The sequence below is a fragment of the Podarcis vaucheri genome (genome assembly GCF_965113315.1).
Source record: "Podarcis vaucheri genome assembly, chromosome: 7".
NCBI lineage: Eukaryota > Metazoa > Chordata > Lepidosauria > Squamata > Lacertidae > Podarcis > Podarcis vaucheri.
This window is the reverse complement of record NC_138765.1, coordinates 32,303,953-32,321,235: the sequence shown is the minus strand read 5'-3', so window position 1 is coordinate 32,321,235 and position 17,283 is coordinate 32,303,953. Positions and strand designations below refer to the sequence as shown.

Sequence of the window (17,283 nt, the reverse complement as noted above, 5' to 3'; positions counted from 1 at the left end):
AACCATTTCCTCTTAATGTATGACCTGACATGCACTAGAAACACATGGGGAAGAAACAGTGCAAACATTCTCCTCTGCTGTAACATAAAAGAAACTTGCTGCTTTTCAGAATACAATATTGCAGTGATATCACCAGATAGTATGTTAGCTAGGCATGCACACACAACTTTATTTTTTTAGGAGCAGGGGTGATTGGAACAATCCTGAAGCAAACTTTGGAAGGAAAATTCTTACTAAAATTCTCAAAAAATGAATTTATGTAATATGCTATTCCCTCTGTAGCTTGTTTTTCTGCCTTCCAAAGTAGTTTTATTTCTATTTGTCTTAAGTAGTGGAAAATCCTTTCCTTTCCACTAGGAGTTCTCTGTCTACAGTATTTGGTCCAAGTATTGGTTTAAGCTACGTTCTTAACCACTTGAAAGAAAACTGAGCATGGAAATTCCCAACAGAAATAGAACTGTCAATAACTTCTTTTGCGCTTTCCATAGTACAAAATTGCATAGTTTCAAACAGAATTGTCATAGTCTTTCTGACCCCACTGTTTTCAGTTTCCCCACCCAAGGATAAAACATGCATGTGATGAAATGGGATTTTAGTCTACAAAAGCCAATGCCATAATAAAGTTGTTAGTCCCTAACATGCCATATGTCCTTGTTGTTTGTCACTATTATGACAATCAAGCACAATTAATGATGTTATCTGTTCATAACCTTTGTGTAGTTCTTATGGAACTATAATAATCAAAGCTAAAGACTGAACTCCTCTCACTCTCCTACTCCCCTTCCATCTTCCTCTCTCTTTATACTAGAAGGCAATGAAGCTGAATGTTAGAAGATTTAGGACAGACAAAAGGAAGTATTTCTTCACATATAGTTGGAATTAGTTACTAGAAGATGTAGAGATGGCCACCAACTTTGATATCTTTAAAAGGGGAATAAACAAATTCATGGAGGATTGTTACTCAGTTGTTACTAGCCCTTATGGTTATGTGCTACACCCCCTTGCCAGAAGCTGTGTGTCTCTGTATACCAATTGTTGTGACCTACAAATGGGGTGACTCAAGGTGGTTGTACTCAGGTTCGTGGGTATTTGCTTTGCCACTGTGAGAACAGGACTAGATGGATCTTTGGCCTGATCCAGCAGAGTTCATGCGTTCATACTTTGTAGTCAGTCTCTGGGTTGTACTATGCTAAGTGCTACTCAGAGTAGACCCATTAAAATTAATGGACTTAAGTTAATAATGTTTCTTAATGTCCTTGGATTTGCTCTTAGTAGGTCTATCATTGGCTGCAACCTGCTGTCTCTGCCTCCCATGGAAACTGACTGGCTGGCTGACTTATGAGAAAACTTGCTAAGAAAGTATTGTGATGGGGGGAACAGAAGTTGTTTGTTCTTCTAAAGCTCCTCTAAGAGTGTTTTCACATAGGAGGTTTCAGTTGGCTTTCCCTAAATTAGTGCATAACGTGAATGTATAACCTACATGGGTGGGAACTTTTATTTCACTTTCTTGATTCTATCCAGCCTTAACATGGTTCACACAAAGCACAAATAGCATGAGGCATGCTCCTAAGTGCTTTTAAGTGTCTTGCGTGGAAATAGCAAAAAAGAACCAGCTCTCAAATGCTTGTGGCTTTGAAGGAATATATAATGTTCATTCCTACAAGATTGGTCATGGGTTACTCATATTGTTTGGAATTGCTGGTCAGGAGTCATATGGCAACTTGATCTGAAGAAGATTGTTGCATGCTCCATCTAACAGAAATTATCAGTTCTGTGGGGCGAAGATTGTGGCATTCGGTTGCTTTGTATGCTGCCTAGTGCAATGTTGACTTAAAATGAATTGTATGCTGCAGAGCTGTAGCATAGCAACTTAAGGGCCAAGGCAGATGCAGTGGCCCTAGAACCATCTGTCTCAGGTCACTGCAGAATCCCTATAAGCAGGGTGAGGGCTCAGGTGTTTAAAAGCACAATATGGACAACAGAGGGGAGGGGCTATGACAACGAAACCCTTTCCTTGTCTACGTTTGAAAGCTGTTTTTCTTCAGTGGGGCTCCATGAGGAGAAGCAATATCCACTGGAAGAAAATTTGCTTTTTAATTACTATTTTTTTTTAAAAAAAAGTATCAGTGAGAAAAGTATAAGACTTCCCTCTTAGAGGACTGGCTCTATCATTAGGCGGAATGAGACAGTTGCCTTAGGCAGCAGTTTTGGGTATCACTAGGGTGGCCATGTGTCATAAGACAGACCTCTATTTGAAGGCTGCCCGGTCCAAGTCTGGTTTAAAGAAAAGGAACTATAAAAAGTGTGAGCGGGAGCTTTGAAGTTGCTTATCAACAGTTTGTCTTTTTTTTTTTTTTTTTTTTTTTGAAATCCATAACTTGCTCCATTAGGTGTGCTGGCCTACATTCCTCTCCCCATTTTATCTTTACCCTGTGATGTAGTTTCAGCTGAGAGTTGAACCCAGCAAGCTTTATAATCGAGTGGGGATTTAAATACAGGTCTCTGCAGCCCCAGTCTGCCATTCTAACCACTTTTACGCACTGACCTTACATCTCAGGACTGCTGTAGCAATGATTAGTATGTGGAGTGTTTTGCGCATTTTGAGCTAGGCCGTGTAAATGTTAAGTTGTTGTCATTACTAGCAAAGCATGCATAATTACAGTGGCAGGTGTATGGAAGGGGTGGTGGTCTCCACTGCAGCAACATGGGATAGGTATAATGTGCCCACCTTAGTTTGGTTGTTGAAGATAAAGCTGGACTAACTAGAGTCAAGGGTGATATGTGGATTTTATCCAAATCTCAAAATGTATGCTAGCCTTCACCAACCTGGTGTCCTCCCAATGTTTTGCGGACTACATCTCCCATCAGATCCAGACAGCTGGGGGCACCAGGTTGATGGGGGCTGGTTTAGGCTGTACTCCTCCCCCCCCCCGGATAGGAATGAATGTCATTGTTTGCTCTGTCCCACAGAACCAGGTGTTTTCATAACCGTCTTCCGAAAGGTATGCTGTAGCAGGTTAAACACAGAAGTATGGAATGTAACCTCCATCTCTCTCACACACTGTGGTTACACCTTGAATGCCACAGTAACTCCAACTCAGCTAACCCGTGGGGTGTTTTCCTAGGTGGCTTTCAGCCAAATAAAACCTTGTTTTGAGATATTTCTAACTCCTTTTTAAACTGAGCCCTTGTGGCTGAGGTCCAATCCAACCCAGCATTTTGTTCCGCTTCTTCCTTGCTATTGTAGCTCCTCCGTTTTCAGTCTGGAATCTGCAAACAGTTTAGCTGCACGTCCCAAGCATAATGTTTGAAAGAATGTGTCCTTAACACCCACTCCAAAAACATTGTCCCTGGCCCAGAAACACAGACAGTGCATCCTAATGAGGTCCGGGGATAAACACAATTATGTTTATTTATAAAATATACTGTATCAAAGAGTGCTGGAAAATGCACCTGGAAGAGACAGAAGGGAGGCCAAACCACAACTGTCCAGCCATTCCTTGACTGAAACCATTGTGCTGCTCTTGTTGCTTCAACTTGTGGGTTTGGAACAGGCTAGGAAAACAGTCCTTAGCATGCAAGTCTTTGTTGCATTGTCACCTGCGGCTGCGAACAAAACTTGTATGTTTTGTCTATCTCTGCTAACTTTCAGATCTTGCCCTGCCGTTAAAGCTCCACCAAATTCAAGAATGTTTTCCACATTTGTCTCTGAACCTAGTATTTAGTAACTTAGAATTGGAACCTTGGAAGAAAATAATATAGGATTTTCCTCTTTATAATATAGATTGTGAGTTGGAAGTTGGTGGCACTCTAGGATTTTTCTCTTTATAATATAGATTGTGAGTTGGAAGTTGGTGGCACTCTGTTGCAGTGGTAACGCTCCTACCTAGAAGGCCTGGTTCAGAGAATAACGTTGGGGGGTTGTATATCTGTCCCATTGCAGTTGTACTGTAGGATGCTGCAAGGCACTATTTTATTCCCAGCACTGTTTGCTATCTATGTGAAGGCACCGGAAGCAGTCATTAGTAGATTCTGGATATTTCTTTGTTATATCGGAATCAAGAGAGAAGCTGTGAATGTCTTGAAACAGTGCCAGAATGCAGTACAGTGGTACCTCGGGTTACATACGCTTCAGGTTACATACGCTTCAGGTTACAGACTCCGCTAACCTAGAAATATTACCTCGGGTTAAGAACTTTGCTTCAGGATAAGAACAGAAATCGTGCAGCAGTGGCAGCAGGAGGCCCCATTAGCTAAAGTGGTGCTTCAGGTTAAGAACAGTTTCAGATTAAGAACAGACCTCCAGAATGAATTAAGTTCTTAACCCGAGGCACCACTGTAGTGGGCTGGATGAGGACCAACAAACTGAATCCTGGTAGGATCCTTTAAACAGAGAACTGTTAACTTTTGTAGCGCGTTTGGTTAGAGCGTGGTGCTGATAACGCCAAGGTCACAGGTTTAATCCCCAAATGGGCCAGCTTCATATTCCTGCATTGCAGGGGGTTGGATTAGATGAACCTTGGGGTCCCAACTCTACAACTCTATGATTCTATTATTATTTTCTGACAGCCCTTGAAATTAATGACTGTGCACTACAAAGTAGGCCACTATGCAATGAAAGGCTCCAAATGAAAGGATCCAAACTACAAGAAAGAAGATTCCACCTAAACATTAGGAAGAACTTCCTGACAGTAAGAGCTGTTTGACAGTGGAATTTGCTGCCAAGGAGTGTGGTGGAGTCTCCTTCTTTGGAGGTCTTTAAGCAGAGGCTTGACAACCATAGTGTCAGGAGTGCTCTGACGGTGTTTCCTGCTTGGCAGGGGGTTGAACTCGATGGCCCTTGTGGTCTATTCCAACTCTATGATTCTATTCTATGAAAGGCGGCAGAAAAATATTGTAATAAATTAACCAGGCAGCAGTTACATTCCACAGATAAACTCAAGTTTCTGTCTCTTCCACAATCAGGCAAATGAGGGTCTGTAGCTTAGTGGTATCCCTGACATCTCCAGGTAGGCTTGGGAAACATTCCTGTCTGGAATTCTGAAGAGTAGCTACCAGTCAGTGTAGGCATGACTGAACTATATAAATGGACCAATGATATAAGGCATGTTCCTATTTTCCAAGGTCCCTACACTCTGTAGCCTCCTAAAGCAGAGCTGTCCCCTTCTCTGTTTTCCTACAAATGGAAGAAATGATGCTGTTAGCTAAAATGACCTTGTTTCATTTTAAAAAAATAAAAATCATTTTGGCCCATTGGCTGATTAAGACCAGGATCCAAGTGACAGCGTCAATCCATGCTCTTATAGCATGCCTTTCAGACCCAAACCCCAAGGTCTGAGACGCTGAGCCGGCCAAGGGAGATGTACTGAATTGTTGTGGTTAGTAAATAGGCCTGCTGTCGGCAGACTGCACTGTGCATTGCCATAAATAGCTGAGTTTGCAATGCCACCTCTAGCAAGCTGGGTGTAAGCCAGGGGCTAGGATCCCATTGGGGAGAGCTCAGGCAACAGAGTCCAGGAGAGACAATTGTAAATGGCCTACACTTCAGTATTCCAGAGTGCTGTGGTTAATTGTTTTTAAAAAAGTATATATATTCAAGTCAGACATGTTGCAATCCCATTGAAGTCAGTGGGACTTACTTCCAAGTAATAGTGTTTTCAGTCTGGTTTGTAAGTTTTCCAATGTGCTGCTGTATAGTGCCCAACTTCCTACCTTATGTGTAATTCCCGATGGCTAGGCATCTTTGCATATGTGCCAGTGATTTCCTCTTTGCTGGGGACAGTCAAGATTTTCTTGTACTTCTTCCTGGCAAATGACTGTCTGTCTCCATTATGGATTTGGATGATTTCGTGGGCAGGGGTACATTTCAAAATGTAATCAAGAGTCATACTGCCTCCAGCAGTAGAGGTAGAGCAGGTTTGTCCTAGTCACACCCCAGTAGTATCAGGCAGCAGAGTCAGGTGGCTGCTAATGGTCCGACATTGCTCTCTTGCTTCTGCCCCTCTCCTCAACTACGACCCCACTTCCTCCATCAGCAATGCTGCCATCACCTCTTCCCTCTTCTTCCCAGCTGTGTGTGTGAGAAGGTCCCTCTTCTGCACCCAAAGCAAAGTCTTATATAGGATAGAGGGATTAGTAGCAAGTGATTGCTGGGGCTGCCTGACGCCCAGGGCAATCTGTAGGTTGTGGGTTCACAGGCTTGCCAGGTGAGATGCCATGCATAAGGCCCATACAATACAGAAGCCAGCCCCGATTTGACATGTAGAGGTGGAAGAGGGCAAAAGACCACAGTAATTTCTAAGTGTGCATTAAACTTAAGACTTCTTGAAATTGTTAGTATTTCAGGACTGAATTCAAAGTGTTGTTATAACTTGGATATTTTTTTTAATCCAAATTTTAAAGTGATTTGGGAGACGGTTGTGCTGTTGTGGAGAATGCAAACATTTTAAATGGTCAAATGTTAGAGTGTTCGCCCAGTTGCTGAACCCTGGTTGTCCCTGCTGCTCTGCCAATATGTTTTGGGGGAACTGGGCACCACATACCACTTTTCAAAGAATGACACTCGGGGTATGTATGCATTTTCTTTAAGCTTAATAAGAAAATAGAATCCTCAATGTCCACATGGACTGATTAAATTTATATGCTGCCTCCCCAATAGTGCAGAATTGGCTTCACATTTTATGCTATATAATTATACATAATTCCAGGAAACATAATAAAATTAAAAAATATCATAAAGCCCACCGTGTATCATAAAATGACCCTTTCTATAACCACAAATGAAATTAATCAACACATGGTCTAAAGAAAGAGATATGGTTAAAATAATGAATTGGGTTCAGAAGTCTCAGCTTCCAGTAGCAGACCACCCAAACAGTGTGGATATGGCCAAAATCTGCCCGACCCATTTTAAGAAGATGATGGACGAGCAACCCTCATTGCTGCATATCAGACGGTATCCACCTCCAGGTTCATTATATTAAATAGCATCGGTGTGTGTGTGTGTGTGTGTGTGTGTGTGTGTGTGATGCAGAACAGGACTATGATATAGGAGAATGGGTTTTAACCCTTCATACCTGCTATAGCTGCTTTTTGAAATAAAAAGTTCCATTTGTCCTTAAACTTAAAAGATACGTTGTTTTCCTTGTGGTTAATATCTAGCTCAGTGTAAGAATGGTCCATTTGTTTGAATCTCCCTAATGAAATAATAATTCTCTCCGCAACAACATCTTCTAATGGCCCACAGTTTTTAAGCGGTTTTAAATTGCTATTGTTTTAAATTGTTGGCTTTTAATTGTTTCCTGCCCTAGAAACCCTTTTACAGTTGAATAGCAGGAGAGAAATCCTTGCGCATAAAATACAATAAATGGACCTTGAAGCAGCCCGAGGGGCAGGGGGGAAGGGCTGGTGGCCAGAGCAGCAGAGCCACAACCGCCGCCCTGCACCAGCCAGTGGGGTGATTTCCAGGTTGGGGCCCCTCTCAGAGGTGTACAGAAGCTTTGGATTCTGCAATTCCTTTGCACCCAGCATGCTTCCTGTTGGAACGGAGAACCCTCAGAACCTTTGCATTATCATTATAATCAGTTTCTTACGCCTGAAAGTGTTGTTTCTCTTGAGTGACTTCTCATTTGATCTTGATGTGCAACTGGTATGCTTTGAAACCTCAGTAAAGTTGCTAGAAGACTAAATTGGTTTGATTTACAGCTTTGATTTTGTTCAGATCGTTATTCGTCAATGCTAGTGTGAACAATGTACCACTTGTGAAATATAATGAGGTGATGGCCCAAGCAAGGTAGAGATTACTAGGCCTGGAGTTCTGGAATAGGTAACAGATGAGCCCATGCCCATGGATAAATGGATAAACCCCATAGATAAATTAGTGGTTTTGCCACTGGGAAAGAAAATACAAGTTGTCTCAGCAGTAGAAGAGAAGAAGAGTTTGGATTTGACATCCCGGTTTATCACTATCCGAAGGAGTCTCAAAGCTCAAATTCTCCTTTCCCTTCCTCCCCCACAACAAACATTCTGTGAGGTGAGTGGGGCTGAGAGACTTCAAAGAAGTGTGACTGGCCCAAGGTCACCCAGCAGCTGCATGTGGAGGAGTGGAGACGCGAACCCGGTTCCCCAGATTACGAGACTACCGCTCTTAACCACTACACCACACTGGCTCTCAGTAGCAGTGTCTTGGAACAGCTAGAAGGGCTTTATAGTCTGGACTAGTTTGTCAAACCTGATGTCCTGAGTGTTGCATCTGGCCAATTAAAGGGCCAACACATTTTTATGCAACTGTTAGCTTTTTCTAGGCACTAAGGTAGTCTTCCTCAAACTCGGCCCTCCAGGTGTTTTGAGACTACAATTCCCATCATCCCTGACCACTGGTCCTGGTAGCTAAGGATCATGGGAGTTGTAGGCCAAAAACATATGGAGGGCCGTGTTTGAGGAAGCCTGCACTAAAGTTTCAAGCTGTAGGAACTGCTTTATGGGGAAATTCCTGATTCTCCAAGAAGCCTGTGGTCCAGTCATAGGAATCCAGTGCCAGAGATGTCTCCTCAGGGAAGTGGAGATGTGGCCTCTGGTGTCAGCAGAATCACATGAGAAAGACCAAGGAATGAATCCATTTTCTTGGGGTTGCTGCCACAGAATGGACTGTGCACTTGAGGATTCCTGTTTTGGAGCATGGCATGCTCTGTTCCACCCTACTCCCAATTTAGGGCCTACTCAATTCACCCTACTCTGTTTTAGGGCCCTATACTGACTACTGCTGATGGGAACATTGATAGTGGTAGCTTCTCAACCACCTTTCCTTTCAGAAGGCACAGCAGAAGGCTCTGCAGCAGATGGACCCCTCCGCCTAATCCTAATACCCTCCAGTGTTATTGGGTGAATTGGATGGAATGGTAGAAGATTATAAAAAATATACAAAAATCCCACAAAAAATGAATGGATGATTAAGGTATGACATTTGCACAACTGCCCAAACTAAAGTCATGATGAAATATATATGGAATGCAAACTTCCGTAAAACATCACAAGTTTTTAAAATAGAAAGTCAGTGCAAATGTTTATAATTGTTTTACGGTTATCTAGTTTTTATTGTATTGCAGCTTTTTTCCTTGTGTGTGTTTTTAGCCAGCAGCTAATTGCAAAAATACAGTTTGTTTTTATTTTACAAAAGCAAGAAACCTGTTTTATACTTCATCTCCTCCAAGGAACTCAAGGTGGCACCAGTTCTTCTCCCCCTTCCCATCTTATCTTCATAACAAGCCTATGATGTAGGTTTAGACTGAGAGATCGTGAACTAACAGAAGGAAGGAACTAACAGTGGGCTGCATAGCAGAGTGGGGATTTGAACCTTGGTCTCTCTTGTCCTAGTGTGATACTCTAACCACTATGCTTCACTACCTCTTACAGATATCTAAGCCACTGGCATCATCACATGCTGTGGCATCAAGTTCCATTTGTTAAGCTCTTTCACACAATGTGTAATTTTCTCACAGTTAGAGCATACTCTGTTTTGGGGCCCAATCTGTTCAGTGCTTTGCAGACTGAAACTAGTCCCTCTAACCATTTAGCCTTCCTTTCTCTTCCACTGCCACATCAAGAACAAGCACCTACAGCTGGCTGGAGCAGCTTTAGCAGGATCAATTATCTTCTCCTAATGTGGAAAGTGAGTTTGACATTCAAGGAAGCTTAGCGTCAGGCCGGCCTTTGATTTTTCTCCTTCTCATGGTCAATTAACCTTTTGGAGCAATACCAGGCAACATTTGCTGCCTTGAATTCCACCCTTTTGCTAGAGACCTGGCAAGCTATTAACTCAGACCAGCAGCAGCCATGGAGATGCATTGGGGAAACCTCAGCACTGAACAACACAGGCATCAGGTTTAACATTTATCCACTGTAGAGAGGGGAATCCCATTCTCTTTCCCGCTGTCTTGATCTTTGCAATGCAACCACCAGATCTACTAGTCAGTGAAGCCTGCCACCTAGTGGTTTAATGTTTGGTGGGGGTGGAGGATTCCTTATTTAATCTTTGTTTGGTTGCAAAGTGAAACTTGGGAACTTATAACTATTTTTTCAGATCAAACAAATTGCAGTTAATTTGTAATATTTGGCAGTCAGTCTGTCCAAACCTGTCACTTTTATCCTTTTATATATTTTTATAACACTTTTCCACATGCATTTTATCTTAAGAGGTGGACTTAGGTATTGATTGATTTTGATCTAAACATTTTTAATTGGGTTTTCAGCTAAGCACAAGTTATTTCCTCAATTAGTAAAGAAATACTTCTTTTCCAGGAAAAGTGCTAGTTTACAAAGAAAACATATGTACCGTAACACTTACCAAGAAAGCATTCAAGTGATAGCTTCATCTCTTCTGGTTGGGTTATTTAGCCCACAGATGGGGAATATCCTAGAGAAAAACAGGTAACACTTTCACCATGATCTCAACAGGAAGCTAAGTTTGTGAACTCTTGCAGACTGCTTCGTTCCCTTAACAGATCTGGCCTTCAGGGACTGGAAATGCTAAACTAGTTTTCCTGTGCCTTAGAATAATCAGAAATTGCCATTCATTCCCAAAACTTAAAATATCATTTTACGAGACATTATACTTTCTTTCAAAAAGCTACTTTGAGCTTGAAGTTCAAAGCTAGAATTTCTTTCTTCCTTCTCATAATGGGCTTCTACTGCCCTCCCCCCAAATTCTTTTTTGGTAGCATAGTTTTTGTTCTTTTTCCTCTTTAAACAGTTTTAACATGGTTGCATTAATATATTTTTTTGTTATGTTAGAAAGCATATGACATGCAACAATAACTTAAAATAAAAAATAAATCAGCAATAAATGATCAGATACCAAAAGAAGAAGAAGAAGAAAAGGTTGCTATAGCAAACTGGTTTCATCTCAAAATATTTATTTGTTCTGTTTCGCATGTTGGTCCGTGATTTGGGTCTAATTTGGATTCATTTTCCAGACAAGATCTTTCACCTGGGGAAAGAGGGTTGGTAGAGAATCTCCTGTGCATACAGGAGACCCTGGGTTTAATATTTGGCATCTTGTCTCCAGGTAAGGCTGAGAAAGAACATGTCTGAAACCCTGTCAGCAAAAACGCTGCACAGAGACTATTAAAAGAGTGAGTCCAGCCTCACCTTTACCTCTTCTAGGATTTGTATCTCACAGGAGGGAGGTATTGTTTCAGTGAGCAGGTGTTATTTTCCGCTGGGATACCTGCTTGCTCACTTTCCCTTTCTGATCTGTGTTCTCTTCTTCCTCTGTGGACTTTGAGAATTCCTCATTCTCTCCAATGCTGTCTATCTCACTTTACTATTCTTCAGTCACATCTCTCTTACTTCTCTTCTACCTTGGTTCTTGGCCAGTAGTTCATTATCTCCATTCTTATATTTGCTCTTCAAAACATACATAGCAATAAAACTAAAGTTTATTAGTTTATTAGATACTAAAGACTGTCAGTATCTCGTGGAAGGGATTCTGTCATGCAATTAAAGTAGTTTAAAAAACTCTGTCACCCTAGCTAAACAAATCCACTTCAAAAAGAAAATTTACTTCTGGTATTTAGGAAAATGACAGGATAACATAGTGAAAAGTGTAGATGGAAGGAATGATTGATGGGAAGTTGTGTAAACAGCCTACAAGTATATCAGGATGAATGGTTATTGCCATATGACTGCTTCACAAACAAATCAGAATGAAAGTTCAGTAGAGTTATAGTCCAACCTCCATATAAGATTTGTGCAACCAAGTAAAAATGAATGCTCAGTAAATCTATAGGGGCCCTCATAATTCCCCTACTTACTCAAATTTCAGGCTTATTCTTTCTCCCACTTTCTGTTTCAGGCTTTCTGCCTCAGTCATACCTTGCATCCTCATTTTTGTAAGCATCTCTTTAAAGTGTTTGCTTTTTTTCTAGACGAGCTTCTGCATCCCACTCCTGTTTTTCCCCTCAAGGGCTTTTGCTGAAGACTTATTGGACAAGCTTTCTTCTATCCACTCTTCACTCTTACCTTCTCCTCCTCAACATTGCATCACCATTCCCCTTTTTATTTTCTCTTATTCATTCCTCCCCAGAATCTTCATTCCAGGGCATTGGTCTTCAGGTAGTGGGTCTGGACGAACTACCAGGTCATGATGGCCCAATCAACATTTAGTCTCAAGAGCAGCGCTACTACCATACAGATATATTATTTTTTTTAAAAATAAGAAATTAATGTTTGGCTTAAAGGTGTGTCCCAGGTCTGAAATGGTTGAAGCCCATTGCTCTAATGGTGCCAAGTGAAATCTGTTACCCTATCTGTCCTGCCACTGGAACCTTTTTCTTCCTGACACCATTTCCTCCATAAGTGAATCCTAAAACACCTCCTTTCATTGGCTTCCCCCTGAATACCTCACCTTCTCTTTTCTCCCTAGTGTAACTTGTTTTGATTTAGACAGGGATGACCCTACCTTTAGGCAGAGTGAGACAGCCACCTTAGGCACCAGGTGTAGGGGGTGGGAGCAAAGAGTTAGATGCCACAGAGCCTGTCCTAAGACATTGTGTTGCACTCAGGTACAGTGCAGGGTCCTGAAAGTTTCTGTACATGGAATGGGAGGAGGCAACATCTTGTCATCTCATGTAGCAAAATGTCCAACCCCAGATTTAGACTTATGAGTCTGCATCACTTTATATTTGTGTACAGTTACTGCTGATTTTGTGGCACTTCATAATAACAAATAAAAACCTGCTACAACAAACTCATTAGTAAAAGCTGCTCGTGTTGAATAAGTAATATCATCCCCCAACCCCCAAGATCCTTGTGTTGTTACTTAAAAGTTTGTAGATTTGGTCTCAGGCAGAATTCCCTGGGGAGAGCCCCCAAAACTTACATGCTCCTTGTGCTAAACACCTCCCTTAAAATTTACTCTTTACTACTTGTACATGGTGCAGATGAATGCATCTCTGACATCTTTCTTGGCTTGGTGAAGCCACATTCCCGAACCCACCATGTAAAAGTCAAACTCCACTGATGCCTTCACACTTAGCAAGTCTTATAAAAATGAATTGCCCTCAGAGGAGGAAGGAGAGCCACCTTCCCTTGCTTACAGGCAGGCTTCTAACCTGAAACAGCTGTTTACCAAAAAGAATGGACCACCTAACAGAGTTGAATTAAAAAGCCAAACCTCAGCAATTAAAATGAGGGCCTGCCAAGGATGGGCAAATCACTCTTAACACTGTTCCATGAGAGTTTCCTATGTGTTCAGCCACAACTCTGAACAAGGCGGCCCCTTTTTTCAATAATCTGTGAAGTATATATGCATACAAAAAATTGCATTTAACTCCATGTATCTTATGCATTGCTTAATAGGTATTCCCCCCATGCATATTTTGATCAGTTCTATTTTTAAAATATATTTTTATTAAGTTTTACATAACAAATTTAAATTCAAACATTAAACACCAACATCGTCATTTAAGATTCCCTGAATCCTTTGACTCTCCCCCTCCCTTCCATGGTTACCATCTCAATCTTTTTTCAACTGCTTCCCTTATTTTCTCTATTTATTTTTTAAAAAAATCCATTTTTACCATAGTTGTGGGGGGGTTTTGTACATTACAAGCATTACTCAAATCCTGCCAAAGTTTTTAGTTGTTTACAGTGTTCTCTTAAATACATTATAATTTTTTCTCATTCCTTATTAAAGTTCTTCTCTTCCTGGCTTCTAATTTTCCCGGTCAATTTCGCCACTTTGGCATAGTCCATCATCTCTGGTCAGTACTTTGTTTTCTTTCTATCTCTGGGCCATTAGTATTCGTGCTGCTGTTGTTGCATACATAAATAGTCATTTCTGCTCCTCTCTGCACCTAAAATGCCTAGTAAAAAAGCCTCTGTTTCCCCCCCAAACATTAAACATTTTTTTTTGACTCATTGTAAATCATTTCCCAGAATGCTTTTGTAATCTTGCACGGTAAAATGTCCTGCCTTTCTCCTTGCATTTCCAACAAACATTTGAAGCAGTTCTATACATCTTTGCTAATTTTACAGGTGTTAAATACCACCGATCCATCATTTTCATGTAATTCTCCTTCAATGCACAGCACGCTGTAAATTTGTTTTGATCAATTCTTTTAGCTGTGAATTGCATCAGAATATTATGGAAGTGTAGTGGATAACTGAACTGCAGTCCACACATTAACCTGAGTTGAGTAAAGATCAGGTCAATGTGTATCAGAGTTCACAAGGCCAGAATTCCTCAAGCATCTCCAGAGATCATCTTGGCCTGTTTTGGCAATGCTGTTTACTGGACCTGTCAAAGACTTTGGGGTTTCAACCAAGGAACCTCATAGCCTCAGGCTGGCCTTTTTTCTTTTTTCTTTCCTTTCTCCTGTTTTAGGAGTTATCCTCATGTTTTTATGCATTTTGTTAACTTGTCTTGAATACTAGCTATGACAGAAATAACATAAGAAAAGCCCTGCTGATAGTACAGCATCCTTTCTCACAATGGCAACCTAGAGCAATTGGGGAAATACCTTGATTGTTTTTTTTCAGTTTAATAACCTCCTAGAAATGTACATTAGCCTCTTGTGGGATTCGATGGAAGCCACGCTGAGAGGGAGTTGTGTCAAAATCTCTTCTGGGTTAAAGAAAATAAGGGAGGCCGTTTGTAAGCAACTGTTGTTTAGTATTGGGGTCTTAGAGAGGGAACACAAATGAACTGGCAGTGCTAAAATATACCACAAATTAACGGGTAAGAGAAGTGAACTGGCTGTTGTAGATTTTCTTGCAATTCAAAACAACAATAAAAGTTCTAGGCTGTTTGCTAGATCTTTATGCAAGAAACAAGCTAGGAACCAAGTCACACAATTTCAGAGTATCGGTGGGGAGTTAAGTTACAAGTCTGACGACACTTGTCAAGTGTTTGCTGATTTTTATAATTATCTTTATTCAGCAGATTGCCCTGAACCTAACAAAACACAGCTCTATCTGGAGCACGCTGGGTTGCCTACTTTAAGCAAGACTCATATAAATTTAGTAAAGCTTTGGGTTGCAGTAGAGCTGTGTACACACTATACCACTATCAGGGCTTTTTCATTTCTGTTTGTCTTGAAAGAATATACCCTTGGGTTAAGAAATTCCTTTCTTGATCCTCACTTAAAGTACGGGAATTCTGGGTTTAGAAACTAATTCATGATAGTTTTCCTTTACTCCCATTCATAGGCCAGCCATAGGTTTGTGATCCATCTAAATATAGTCAGTATAAGGGGTAGGGGGGGAAATGTTTATACTCTGTCCGGAACACATTCTGCAGAGGAAAACCCTTCACCTTCCAACAGTTGGAAGACCTATTGGCATCTGTACAAATGGCTTCAAAAGCTGTATGGGTCTTCACCATTACTTACCGTATTTTTCCATGTATTAGACACCCCCATTGATAAGACGCATTTGGGGGGGGGACTAAAATTTAAGAAAATGGAGGGCACAGTTTGTAAAAACTGTGTCATGGTTTCTATAGCAAAATGGTTCTGTTCACTTTTATTTTAATAGAGGTATGTTATCCTAATACCCATTTTTTTTTAATTTACATATCATCTCACTGACTCTCTCCAAGGTTGTTAACAACTTTGCAAATCTGCTGTTGTAATTGATCTTATAAGTTTGGCATTTGCAAATGAATTATTTCCAAAGTGTGTAATGGGGACACTCGATTCACTTGTGTATCTGCCCACCATGTGATCTTTAGAATGGTTTGATTGTTTTATATTGGTTTGTTTATTCTAATATAGTTTTTAATATATTTGAATATATTGTTTATTTTAATACAGTGGAACCTTGGTTCTCGAACTCAATCCATTCCCAGAGTCCTGAAGCCATTTGAAAACCAAGGCGTGGTTTCCAATTGGCTGCAGGAGCTTCCTGCACTCAAGCAGCAGCTGTGTCGGACATTCGGCTTCTGAAAAACATTTGCAAACCAGAACACTTACTACCTGGTTTGCAGCGTTCGGGGGCTGATTTGTTCGACAGCTAAGACTTTTGAGAACCAAGGTGCCACTGTATTGTCTGCAATATTATTTTAACATAAACTGACCTATGGGCAGCCCACAAGTAGGGCCTGAACACTACAGGTGCTGTATTCTGAAGCCACTCTGTTCTCCCATCCCATCAGAATTCCTTCCTTTCTCTTATTTTTCCTGGCTTTCAAAAGTTTTTCCCTCCTCTTTGTATGTAGTTTCGGAGCAATTGGAAGGGACACCTTTTTATTTGATGAAAAAGAATGTTTGGTTTAAAAAAAAAATGTTTCCTGTATGTATGGCTTCAGGAAAAGAAGTGTTTCCACATGTGTGTGTGTATATATAAAACACTAAACCCATAAAAGAATTGCTTTCATTTGCTTTCCAGAGCAGTAGCTGTATTGATTTGTTGTACCTTTTTTTTAATTCTTTGTATATTCTTTTGAAAGTTACCTGTGAAAGGCTTTACGGGCAGAAGTAGTGCCCATGGTTGCTGGGTTGGCATCCCTGTGCGGGGTATGCAATATCAAACCTTGCAGCTGCCAAATCATCTGCATTGTCCAGGCCTGGTATACCATACTTTAAAAAATAAATAAATGCAAGTGCCATGCAACTCTTGTATCTACAAACTCATCACCTGGGCCATCCTAGAGTGAGGCAGCTGGTAGGTGGGGGATGGCAGTGACAACATACATGACATAAGTCCAAGCTATCTGGAAGACTGTATTTCCTCACACAAACCTACCTTGGATTTGAGATTTGGGGGAGAGGCCCTACTCTCAGTCCTGCCATCCTCACAGGTATGCTTGGGGGGGGGGATGTGGGAGTAGGCCTTTTTGGTGGCTGCTCCCAGACCTTGGAATTCCCTCCCTAAAGAAGCTAGAATGGCTCTCTTGTTATTCTTCCACCGGCAGGTGGAGACTTCTTTGTTCAAACAGGCTTTGGGGAATTGATTGCTTTTAATTAAAGGGCTGGTGCCGTGCTGTTTTAATTGTAATTATTGATATGCTTTAAACAGATTTCGTGCGTATATAGCTTTAATTCTATCCATGTTCAGTTGTATTTTCATAACTGATTTTTCTATGTTTTTCATGTTTCTTGTTTTTATATGTAAGCTGCCTTGAGTCCCGTCAGAGAGAAAGGCAGGGAATGATGATGATGGCACATATTGGAAAACAGAGCTGTATGTTCTATGTAGCCTAGCTTGTGGCTCCCTAAGCTAGCTTGCTGCCCTCACATGGAGAGGAGGATACTGTCCTATTGCCAGTATTGAAGTAAGATTCAG

At 41.0% G+C, this 17,283-nt stretch overlaps 1 protein-coding gene across 2 annotated transcripts in view; it reads left to right on the top strand.

Moving 5' to 3' along the window:
• COL8A2 (collagen type VIII alpha 2 chain) overlaps window positions 1-17,283 on the top strand; it is a 154,820-nt gene that overhangs the window by 90,125 nt on the left and 47,412 nt on the right. The window contains exon 1 of one of the 2 annotated variants that reach the window (XM_082230772.1): window positions 15,905-16,032. The exons of the other annotated variant lie outside the window; for it this stretch is intronic. The gene's annotated coding sequence lies outside the window, so the exon portion shown is untranslated. Of the gene's footprint in view, window positions 1-15,904; window positions 16,033-17,283 lie in introns of those variants that run through there. 2 annotated transcript variants of the gene reach the window in all.